The 12967-nt window shown below is 33.9% G+C and overlaps 1 protein-coding gene across 10 annotated transcripts in view; it reads right to left on the bottom strand.

The window, feature by feature from the left end:
• The window catches only part of NCOA1 (nuclear receptor coactivator 1), a 212411-nt gene that overhangs the window by 158191 nt on the left and 41253 nt on the right, over positions 1-12967 (bottom strand). For 9 of the 10 annotated variants that reach the window (XM_072938138.1, XM_072938139.1, XM_072938130.1 and 6 more), the window contains exon 2: positions 5060-5194. The gene's annotated coding sequence lies outside the window, so the exon portion shown is untranslated. Of the gene's footprint in view, positions 1-2619; positions 2639-5059; positions 5195-12967 lie in introns of those variants that run through there. The other variant, XM_072938137.1, reaches the window with a different exon arrangement.

A 12967-nucleotide genomic window follows, 5' to 3' on the forward strand; every position in this document is an offset into this window, starting at 1 on the left:
TACATAGTAACACTGTTCTTGATAGACGATATGATTTTCTATATAGAAAACCCAAAAGACTCAAGAAATTATTAGAAATAAACACTCAGCAGGATGCTAAATACAGAATTCAATTATATTCTTATAAGCCAACAAAGAGAAAAATGCAAATTCATGGACCTCTTACAGAAATTTTCAAAAAAGCTTAGAGAATAATATCAAGAATTAGGAAAAGAGTATGGAGGTTTCTCAAAAAACTAGAAACAGAACTAACATATGATCCAGTAAGTCCACTCCTGGGTATATATACCTGAAAAAAACAAAAATACTGATTCGAAAAGATACATGCACCCTAATGTTCATAGCAGCACTATTTACAATTGCCAAGATATGGAAGCAATCTAAGTGTCCATCAACAGATGAGTGGATAAAGAAGATGTGGTAAAATATGCAACAGAATACTACTCAGCCATAAAAAAGCATGAAATAATGAAATTTTGCCATTTGTAGCAACATGGGTGGACTTGGAGGGCATTATGCTAAGCGAAATAAGTCAAAGAAAATACTGTATGATTATCACTTATATATGGAATATAAAAAATACAACAAATGTGTGAATACAACAAAGCAGCAGACTCACAGATATAGAGAAAAAACTAGTGGTTACTGGTAGGAAGAGGGAAGGCAGGGACAAGACAGAGGTAGGGGATTAAAAGGCTGTTAGGTATAAAACACTTAATAGGTATTAAATAAGGTACACACTATTAGGTACAAAATAAGCTATAAGGATATATTATACAACATGGGGAATACAGCAATATTTTTATGACAATTATAAATGGAGTATAATCTTTTAAAACTGTGAATTACTATATTGTAACTTATATAATAGTATAATCAACTAAACTTCAATTAGAAAAAAACAAAACAAGAATTACACCACCACCACCACCCTCCAACACCCCAAGTGCCTAGCTTAAACAATGATCAACTCATGGCCAATCTTGTTTCATCCATACTCACAGCCTCCCCTCTACTCCAGACGATAATGAAGCAGACCTCAGACATATCTGCGCATCCATCAAAATTTCTATATGTATCTCTACAAGATAATGACTTTTTCAATATAACTACCTGCTGTTATCTATCACACCTAAAAATTAATAGCAATTTCTTAATATCAAATATCCAGTCTTCAAATTTCCCTGATTATTTTATAAAATTTATTTATTAAAATCTGGACCGAAATAAAGTCCAAACATTGCTATTAATTTCAGTTTTCCTCCCTCATTTCTGTTTTTTTGTTCCTTACAATTTATTCGTTCGAAACAAAACAAACCAAAACAAAAAACTTGTGTGTCCCAAGGACTCCTTCATAGCCTCGATTCTGCTAACTGCATCCCCATGGTATCATTTCATTTGTTTCCCTGTCTTGTTTCCTGTAAACTGGTAGTTAGAGCTAGAGGCTTGATCAGATTCAGGTTCAAGTTCAATCTGGGGGGCAAGGATACTTCATAGATAGTATTGTGAATTTTCATTAAGAGAAACCTAATGTCTAGTTGCCTTTCTTTCTTCTGTGCTGTTAGCAGCCACTGATGATCTTTGCTTAGGGTCCAGGAATTCACTATGATACGGTGATGTTCTATTTATCACCCCTTAACTGTAACTAGAATACTAATAATTAGAATACTCCTGAGAAAAGAAACTTTCTCTCTTCCACTATTTGGTTACCTTCAGGTACAGTTGGTTACTTAGCACACTCCAAAGAAAACTAATGAGTTTTTTAAAGTATCATTATGAACTCATGGGTTTAAATATATTTGATGTGACTGCTTATATTACAAGTATACTACTAATGCTCAAAGCATCTCACCTTTGGCCAGACAGAGCCCATTCAATTAGGCACCTTTGTTGTTTTGCCACACCCCATTAGTGTTTGATAACTTCCTTGCAAGATGTTCAAGGCTCCAGATATGGATTGAATTCAACAAGTTTCTTTCTTATTCTTTATCTCCACTAAATTAAGAACGTCTAATTCTAATTATAAATCAACTGTGTTATACATTTTGGATATTATGATTGAACATGGACCTAGAATTTATAGAAATATTTCCTTCTCAAGTCTACTTTCAGCATTCCACTGAATGCCCCCCCCCAAAAAAAATCCCACCCAAAATTGGATGTTAAATGCTTCAATTAGATAAGAGCAAAAAGATTCCTAATCCAGTCTCTGCTAGCATTAGGGCTCTGGAAAGTATTTCTTCATGTTCTATTTCAAAATTTAGCTGTGGTTTTTAAACATGTACAATAAAAATTCATTGTTTTTCCTTTGATAAATTAATAAAATCCAATGTGGGGAAATGGTCAAATTATTAGAGAAGAATTATTTTGTACCATAATTTAGACTTTTAAAAAATCCTTATACATTAAAACTCATGATACTATGAATATGGAGTTCTGTAATCTGACGATTTGAAAAAGTAAATGTAAGTTTAAGCACCCTTGAAATCACAGAAATGGGATTATCAGCGGTAAAGAACTATTTATCTTATTTTACTAAAAAACAAATTAACAGACATGTAAAGCCCTGTCACACTACACAGCCTGCACACATCACTGTGGAAAAGCAGGATTCTATACCTGCTGACCATTTCTTCACAAAATCCTGAAAACTGCTGACATCCACAATTTCTACTGTTTTCTTCAACATTAAATCACAAAGAGAAATCACATTACTGAATGCCAATTCTTCTCCCTGAAAAAAAGCAGGATATAAATTGATATCCTTTCCTACAATTAAAGTTGTTAGGCTTTGATCAGAGGAACCAGGTAACAATTTTTCCAGGTAACAGCAATTTTTCCAGGTAACAATAGCTTAAAAAAAAACACCACCCACCATCACTATGAACAAAACAAAGTAACAACAAAAACCTCTCTGTTAGTGTGGATTTCTCAGTGATAATCAGTATCACTTCCATATGAAGTGCTGGTATGTCCTCAGCACATCAGTGCTTTCATCCAACTGAAAAACAGAAATTCTGCTAGCATGCACATGACAGTAATTGCTTTTCCAGATGGTATGCCTTTGATAAGGGATTTTTGCCAAAAGCTCATTTTACTTTCTCTCCAAGCATAATATTTGTCATTAATGTTGAAACTGGTTTGACAAGCTTCTCAGTAGTAATGTGAGTTGACCTGTTTTTTGCGATGAGGGTAACTGCAAATGATACTTCAGTAGTGTGGTCTTCTCTATTGTTGGCAAGAATGTGCACCAATCTCACATTGAAAAGAATTATCTTATATAATTTTATACACATTATTTCATTTTTCATCACAAGTTTAAAAATTAACTATTCTAGAAAAGGAAAACTAAGACAGAAACATTAGTCAATTCCTCTGGGTAGCATGAAAGTAGTAGAGCCAAGCTTGTGCTCTTTCCATCGTATCACAGAGTAATACCTGTTCCCTCAATAGATCTTGTTGAAATTTATTTTCAAATGTTTTCTTGAGTCCAAACAAAACATTGCTAGAAGGTACCATTTTAATTTAATGTAAACTATAATCCAAAACATAACCTTACAACTGTTCTAGGGCCTTAGTATTGATTTTATTTTATTACCCCCTCCCAAAAAACCCCACAAAATCCCACAATCTCAAAATCTAAAAATCCTCTTCAAAAAACTGTATGAGAAAATATTGTCAAAATGCATTATATAAAACTTCCAAGCACAAGTTTGTGAAATTTTTACTTTTCTTCATGTTTGAAAGGAAAGTGACAAATAGGGACTATCATGCTGTGATAGCTTGCAAATGGGAGATACAAGAAACTGATGAATTAGAAATCCCTAATGTAAGAATTTAAGCAACCGAATTTGGCTATAGGACACTTTCACAAGTAGAACCATAACTAGTTAACAACCACAACCAATTAGTCAGCAAATTCAATTGATCAGAACTTCCTATTCTCTAAACTTAACTTCTTCAGTTGATATCTGAATATAAAACTTAACTATATTACTTAGACAGGAATACTAAACTACGATTTTATGTGCTCATTTTATAATTGCTTTTAAATGGTTTTCAGATGAGAGTATTCTCCCGAGCCCCAGAGTAAACGCGAGAACAAAATGAAAGTAATAATCCTAGTAGTAAGTGATACATTTTTCTTAAGAGTTTCGTCTTCTCTATATCCTAGCTAGATTAATTTACAAACTCAATAATGTATACAGAGAACCAACCAACTCTGTCCCCTAAAATAGTGATCTTTCCATACTTCCCGCCTATTTGGAAAAATATAATTAAAAGGAAAATATTTTGTTTTTAAATGAACACCTAGCTAACTATACCCTGTTTGGAATTTATATGAATTTTACAAAAATGGAGAGCACTATGTTTGTTTTCAGTCGATACCATGTTTCCTTTTATTGCTTTCAATTGTTGCTTTCAATTGTCTTATATAGTCTTTAAAAGGGAGATCTGTCCCATGATTTCGAAGTGTCACTTGACTCTTTAATTACATATCTGGCTTATCTAGTCCAAATAAACTAACCTATCAGATCCCAAAGGTCCTACAGGGACAGTCTTAGGGAATATAAGTGACACTTCTTGGTGAACAGAAAGCCATTAACAAGTTTAGGAGAACAGGAAAGAGGTTTCCAAATCAAACTAAAGGACAATCACTAAGATCTCTTGTATCATGTAAGCACACTGTGTTAGAGTGCTAAATTCAATTGCTCATCTCAGAAGGTCAAGACATAAATAAAATAATTATTAAATTGACATTTATTTATTTATCCCCATTCTTCTATACTGCATCTTAACCTGCACTCAGTATGTAATTCTTATAACTGACATGCTTTCCTAATTATAAAAATTACCTCCCCTTAAAACTCTGAATTTCTTCTCAGGTTTGGGGGAGGAAATAGGTGGTGACGGGGGCGGTGGGGATATGAACTCTTCCCTAAAAGCTAACCATTCCAACATAAAAACTTTTAAACTTCTGAAATCTATATAGATAGATAACAATATTATAAAATGACTGCCAAGGAGTCAAATTAAAGTAAAACTGTAGCTCAAATACCTTAGAATAAGTAGAAATTCTAAATGTCGGTGTCTTCATTCGGAAGCAAAAATTCCTACTGCATGATCTTGCCTGATGGTCCTTGATTTTATCATCAGAGTCAGTTCCAGTTACATTCCATTAGCATGGATAGATCTAAAATAGGAGAAAAAAAGAGACATTTGTTCTACTGAAAACATTAAAAATTTTAGATATTGCGACACATCATTGTTTCCCTGTAAGCATACAGATTCTTGTACCAATGCTTTATTTGTTCAGGAAATTCTAATTCCTATTCTTGTCCCTACAACAGATTTTTAAAATTGAAATTAAAAATTAAAGTTTAAATAAATAAACAAAGTTGATAAGAGATCATTAGCTACTAGCTTTAAAAAGGTTCATATCCCAAGAAGAGGTATGCAGCAAATTGGGCTTTGCATTGGTAATTCAAGAAGGCAAGAGGGAAATTCTGCCATCTGCAGCATGCAGCAACGCAGGTGGACTTGGAGGGCATTATGCTAAGTGAAATAAGTCAGACAGAGAAAGGCAAATACTCTATGATATCACTTATATGTGGAATCTAAAAAATACAACAAACTAGTAATTACAACAAACTAGAAGCAGACTCACAGATACAGAGAACAAACTAGTGGTTACCAGTGGGGGTGGGGGGAGCAATATAAGGGTAGTGGAGAGGGAGGTACAAACCTATCTACTGGGTGTAAGATAGGCTCAAGAATGTACTGTACAACACAGGGAATAAACCAACATTGAAATAATTGTAAATGGAAAGTAACCTTCAAAAATTGTATTTAAAAATGTAAAAGCTATCAGAGTTGCTGCAGTCACCCTAGCAACAGTGGCCTCAGTACTTAGTTTCAGGTAAAATGGAACAGTAGGAGGAAACAGGATTCCAAACAGAAGATACCTCTATAATAAAGAAGCACCTAGTATGATGGCTACCATTCATTCTTGGGTCATTGGCAGAGAGATGTGACAAATTGGATTTTACTAAATTAATAGTAGTGCTGTATCTTCCCTTTCTACCTTAAAGCTAACTCAAAACACTGGGACTATGCAGACATCAGAGAATGCCTAGGAAACCTGAGACCTACTGGCTTTCGTTATTTAAAGCCTAACAATATTCCCTTTAGATCACAAAGACATAGTGGATCAGGCTCCAGAGATAATCATACCTGCCAATTCAGGAATCTTGCTAGTTACTTCCACTTGGGGCTCCCACCCCTGTCACCCTTGGGCTCTATTCAAAACACAAACCATTGTAACTACCTTCTCTCCTGTTTTCAGGCCCACAGTGTTCTCTATACTTTCTTATCCACTCCATGTGTTCCCCAGCTGCTGCCCTTCCTTCCAACCTAATCCACAGGGGTCTCTGGAAACCCCTTTTACACACAGTAAAACAAACCACCTCTACATCCTCAGCCTTATCACTGAACACTACTTTCAAACACTGGGCAAAATGCAGCTCCTGAAAAAAATTCTCTAGAGTGAAGACTAAGGCCACAGGGATTAACTTTCTCCATAGTAACATTTCCAGATCCTAATTCACAAGCAATCCCATTTCCTCCCTCAGGGTCATGCCATCTGACTGTCTCACCCTCTTCTTGTCTTTGTCATTCAATCTCCCACTCTCTTTTCCAGTCGGGGCCCAGACTCAATCCCATAGATGCACTCTACCTACACTCATCTCTCCAACTGTCATGTTATCACCCATCTCAAAATCTTGGTTGTCACTCAAGCTATCAGTCCACCTAGTATGTTCCTTTCTTCCTTCCACTTCACCACTCAAATTCCTAATTCTGGGTCAATTTAAGCACCTGCTAGATAAAAAATACACAACCATGTGACCTGATCCTGCCATATTAAAGTTCTCAAATTTAGTTAGACAGTGGGGGAGGGTGTAGCTCACTGCCAGAGCGCCTGATTAACATGCACAAGGTCCTGGGTTCAATCCCCAGTAACTCTGTTAAAACAAACAAATAAAATAAACCTAATTATCCTCCCAAAACAAACAAACAAAACAAACAAAACAAACAAAAAACCAAAACAAAATTTAGACACAGAATGCTATCCAAATCATCAATCAGATCTTGCCCCCATAACTCACACTGCCGGTCTTTCCAAATGTGTACCTCTCCCTCTTCCAGCCCTAATGGGTAGGATGGGAGAGGAGTTTAGGCTTTCCTTAACCATTTGTGTAGGTTGTTTATATTGCAAAACTACTATTTCTTTCATTTACTTTTAGCATTTTCTCAGTCTATCGCCAGCTTTTAGTACAGAAGTTTCTATTTTCAGGTAGCCAGATTTGTCCATCATTGCACTTTTCATTTCTTTTTTTATTTCTTTGCTTAGGAATTTCTCCCCTTTCAATGATAACAGATAAACACTCTGATTTGCACTTTTCTGAGGGCTCTTTGAATACTTAATTCCAAATGATGTATGGAAAGAGATTTTACTCTAAACTGAACTGTATTCCAAACAGTTTTCCTAACAACATTAAATGATCCTCACCAACCCCTGATTTATACATTTTTTCTTATATATTTCACTTGTCTTATATATTTCACTAGTCTGATTTCCAGACTATAATCTGTTTAACTAATGTAATTATTGTTTCTCTATATGTTTTAATTTGTGATGAGAATATTCTTTGGTATTCTCATCTCCTATTCCTCCTGACAACAGTTAGATAGATTTTATCAGTTTCCAAGGATATGTCTAGTACTTTCATGAGTAAGAAATGGTTGCCCAGTGCACTATGAGTGCTGTTTATTTCTGTTACAGTTGCTGCCTACACAATGTTCCTTTCTTCCTGCTTTGCAGGATCCTGCATACTAGGTCTAGACCCAAAATCTTTCTAATCGTGCCAGAAAACCAGCCTTTTCATATATTTATTCGTCCGAAGCCAGATTCATAAAATCTTGTTCTTTGCAAATTTTCTATGCTTTGTATTTACCTTTTCATTTGTAAATCTGATTTATGTAAAATAAAGGTATCCCACAAAATAGTTACTTCATAGGCTAACATTTTTTATCAGCTCTGAAGTATTTTTCAAATCCTCCTGTTGTCTTTTAAGATTCACATAATTGTATTTATTATTTTTAATTTTCAAAATATATACATTCACATGAATCAAAAAATCAAAATGATGTAAAAAGGAACACAATATATTTGAGAAGTCTCATTTCTATATCATCCACATGCAGCTCACGCTGTCCTTGCTTACTACAGGTCACCACTTTTATTAGTTTCTTGTATATCCTTCCAGTGATTATGTAAATACACTTAACTGCAAATATAGTCTTATTCCTCCAGCCTTCTTACACAAAATGTTCAGTTTTGCACCTCATTTTCTTTTTCACTCAATACATCCTGCAGATTTTTCATGTTAGGATATGCTTCATCATTGTTTTTTAAAACTCCATGATATTTCATTGTGTGAATATATACTAGCTTGTGAAACCAAGCCCATAATTTTAAGAAATTAGATTCTACAAATATGTCTTATTTATGAAAATAATTTAATTCAAGAGCAACAACTGTACAAACCAAGCAGCACAGGAACCTATGTGGTGTGATTTCATTTTTAGTTTATTTTTACTCTATTAGTAAATGTAAGTTCTCTTGTGCATTTTTTATCTTTTATCTCAAGTTTACTCTATGATCCTATCTAAAATCTATCAACCTTAATAGTCATAAACTTTGAAAGTAGAAGGATAGTTCCCAGGTTGAGAGGCCTCAAATTCTGAAAGCTGCCCCTCTCATCGAGGGTTTCAATGGGCTGCAAAAATGAAATACAGTTGTACAAGAGTCAAGACAATTTTACAAGTCAAGAAATGTTCCATTCTCAGAAATGAACCCACAAGCTTTTGGTCAACTAATCTTCGACAAAGGAGGCAAGAATATACAATGGAATACAGCAAATGGTGTTGGGAAAACTGGACAGCAGCATGTAAAACAATGAAGCTAGAACACACCCTTACACCATATACAAAAATCAATTCAAAATGGATCAAAGACTTAAACATAAGACAAGATACAATAAACCTCCTAGAGGAAAACATAGGCAAAACATTATCTGACATACATTTCAAAGAAATAAAAGCAAGAATAAACAAATGGGACCTAATGAAACTTACAAGCTTCTGCACAGCAAAGGAAACCAGAAGCAAAACAAGAAGACAACCTACGGAATGGGAGAAAATTTTTGCAAGTAAAACTGACAAAGGCTTGATCTCCAGAATATATAAGCAGTTCATACGACTCAATAAGAAAAAAATAAACCCAATCCAAAAATGGGCAGAAGACCTAAACAAGCAGTTCTCCAAGGAAGACATACAAATGATCAAAACGCACATGAAAAAATGTTCAATATCACTAATTATCAGAGAAATGCAAATCAAAACTACAAAGAGGTATCACCTCACACCAGTCAGAATGGCTGTCATTCAAAAATCCACAAATGACAAATGCTGGAGAGGCTGTGGAGAAAGGGGAACCCTCCTACACTGCTGGTGGGAATGCAGTTTGGTGCAGCTACTATGGAAAACAGTGTGGAGATTCCTCAAAAGACTAGGAACAGACTTACCATATGACCCAGGAATCCCACTCCTGGGCTTGTATCCAGAAGGAATCCTACTTCAGGATGACACCTGCACCCCAATGTTCATAGCAGCACTATTTACAATAGCCAAAACATGGAAACAGCCTAAATGTCCATCAACAGGTGACTGGATAAAGAAGAGGTGGTATATTTATACAATGGAATACTACTCAGCCATAAAAACTGACAACATAATGCCATTTGCAGCAACATGGATGCTCCTGGAGAATGTCATTCTAAGTGAAGTAAGCCAGAAAGAGAAAGAAAAATACCATATGAGATCGCTCATATGTGGAATCTAAAAAACAAAAACAAAAACAAACAAACAAACAAAAACAGAGTGTAAATACAGGACAGAAATAGACTCATAGAAAGAGAATACAGACTTGTGGTTGCCACGGGGGTGGAGGGTGGGAAGGGATAGACTGGGATTTCAAAATTGTAGAATAGATAAACAAGATTACACTGTACAGCACAGGGAAATATACACAAAGTGTTATGATAACTCACAGAGAAAAAAATGTGACAATGAGTGTGTATATGTCAATGAATGACTGAAAAATTGTGCTGAACACTGGAATTTGACACAACATTGTAAAGTGATTATAAATCAATAAAAAATGTTAAAAAAAAAAAAAAAGAAATGTTCCCTTCTACTTAGTGGGATCAGTAAAAGCTTCATGGAGGATGTGGCCCCTTGGATTCAATCCTAAATGATGAAGTGCTCAAGAGGCAAATGAAAGCAAAAGAAAACATTCAAGAGGGATCAGAATAAGCAGCCGTTTGAAACAGCATACCTTGCCAAGAACTTCCACTTCCACTTAGAATGCAGAAAGCCACAAAAGAATGTTGTTCCTACTCCAGTGAGAAACAGCCAGACCTATAAAATCGAAACTTCTCTTGGGCATAATAAAGAATTGAAGTTACAAGGCAGCCAAGTATATTCAATTCCAAAGAAAGACAAGTTCCTCCAAGGATGACAGCACACACAAACTGTTTTACCTTTGGCAGGTCATCAGAAGTGGCCCACATTCAAGTATATAACAAAAAAAATCAGTTAAGATTTTAACACATTTTTAAAGACCAATGTGGCCTACTGTGTCGGCTGAGAATGGCTGAGGACCCCAGACACAAGAGAGTACACTCAATTGCAAGTTCTTCTACAACCTCAACCAAATTCTCACAACAAAAATTAGACGTAGGACATTTATAGAACATTATACACAATGAGAATAGAAAATACATTATTTTCAAGGGTACATGGAACATTCACCAAGAAAGATCATATATGGGCCATAAAACAAACCTCAGAATATTTTAAAAAATCAAAATTAAATAATGCATCTTCTCTGACAAGAACAGAATTGTTAGAATCAATAACTGAAAGATAGATTAAGAATTACCAAAGGTTAGAAATTAACACATTTCTAAATACTCCAAAGGTCAAAAAGAGAACTTACAAAATATTTTTAATTGAATGAAAAGTAAAACAGAACATATCAAAATTTAAGGGATACCACTAAAGCAGTTCTTAGAAAGAAACTAATAGTATAAAACATAAAATGCTTATATTAGAAAATAAGAAGTCTTGCATCAATAATCTAAGCCTCCACCTTAAGTAGAAAAAGAACCAATTAAACACAAAGCAATTAGAAGGGAGAAATGAAACAAAACAAAAAAAAATAGAGAAAATTTATGAAACTGAAATCTAATTCTTTGAAAATTTCAATAACACTGAATAAACTTCCAGCCAGAGAGAGAGAAAGAAGCCACAAATACCTATATCAGGAATGAAAACAGGACATTACTAGAAATCATAGAGATATTAAAAGGATAATAAGAAAATATTAATAACAACTTCATGGCAATAAATTCTACAACTTTGATAAAATGTACCAATTCCTTAAAAGTTTGAAGACAAACTACCAAGGTCACTCAAGAAAATTAGTTAACAATAGCTCTTAAGACATTAAGAAAATATAATTCATAGTTTGAAACTTTCACACAAAGAAAGTTCCAAAACAAATGGCTTCCTTGGTAAATTCCCCCAACATCTTAAGGAAGAAATTATACCAATGTTACATGAATTTTCCAGAAATAAATGAAGAGGAAATATTTCTCAATTCGTTTTATGAGTACAGCATTACTTTAATACAAAAGTCAGACAAAAAAGCTTTAAGAAAAATAAAAATACAGACCAATATCCTTTTATGAACATAGACACAAAATATCTTAACCAAATACTAGAAAAATAAATCTAGCAATATATAAAAAGGAATATATATCATGACCAAATAGCATTTGTCCCAGGAATGCAATATTAGTTCAATTTATGAAAACAAATCCATCAATGTTATTCACCATATCAACAGACAAAAATATAAGTGATCATGTTCAAAGATGCAAAAAAAAATTTAGGAAAAAACCCACAAACATTCATGATTCAAAACCCTCAGAAAACTAAGAACAGAAAGTAACAGTCTCAGCCTAAGACATGAATTTAACAACAAATCTACAGCTAGTATCATACATAATCATGAAAGACTAAATGTTTTCCAAGATCAGGAACAAGGCAAGAACATTTGCCCTCACTACTCTTATTCAACAATTCACTGTATTGTCAGTATAATAATGCAAGAAAATGAAATAAAAGCCTAGAGATGGAGAAAAACAATGTCTTTTTTCACAAGTGATAGGACTGCCTATATAGAAAATCCCAAAGAATCTTATTACTAAAACTAATAAGTAAATTTAGCAAAATTGCAGGATACAAGGTCAATATACAAAGTTAAACTGTATTTCTATATGGCAGCAATTAATAATTAGAAATAAATTAACAAAGCAGTAGCAATTATATTAGCACCAAAAAAGAAAGATTTAGGGTAAATATAACAAAATAAATGGAAGATCCCTGTGCTTAAAAATACAAAACACCAAGTGGGAAATAAAAGACTTCAATAAATCGAGATACACTGTTTTCAAAGATTAGATCAATCAATATTTAGATATTAATTCTCCTCAAATTAGTTTATAGATTTAACATAAACCCCAATTACAATCCCACCAGGCTTTTCTTTTTTTGTAAAAACTGGCAAACTGGTTCTAAAATTTATATGGATATGAACAGAATATAGAATACCAAAAATAATTTTGAAGAAGAAGAACAATGCTGAAAATTTTTCACTACCTAATTTCAATACTTTCTATAAAGCTATAGTTAATCAAGATATTATAATTCTGACATAAAGATAAACATACAGATCAATGGAACAGAAGAGACAGTCCAGAAATAGACCTACATATTA

The sequence above is a fragment of the Vicugna pacos genome, chromosome 15 (genome assembly GCF_048564905.1).
Source record: "Vicugna pacos chromosome 15, VicPac4, whole genome shotgun sequence".
Lineage (NCBI taxonomy): Eukaryota > Metazoa > Chordata > Mammalia > Artiodactyla > Camelidae > Vicugna > Vicugna pacos.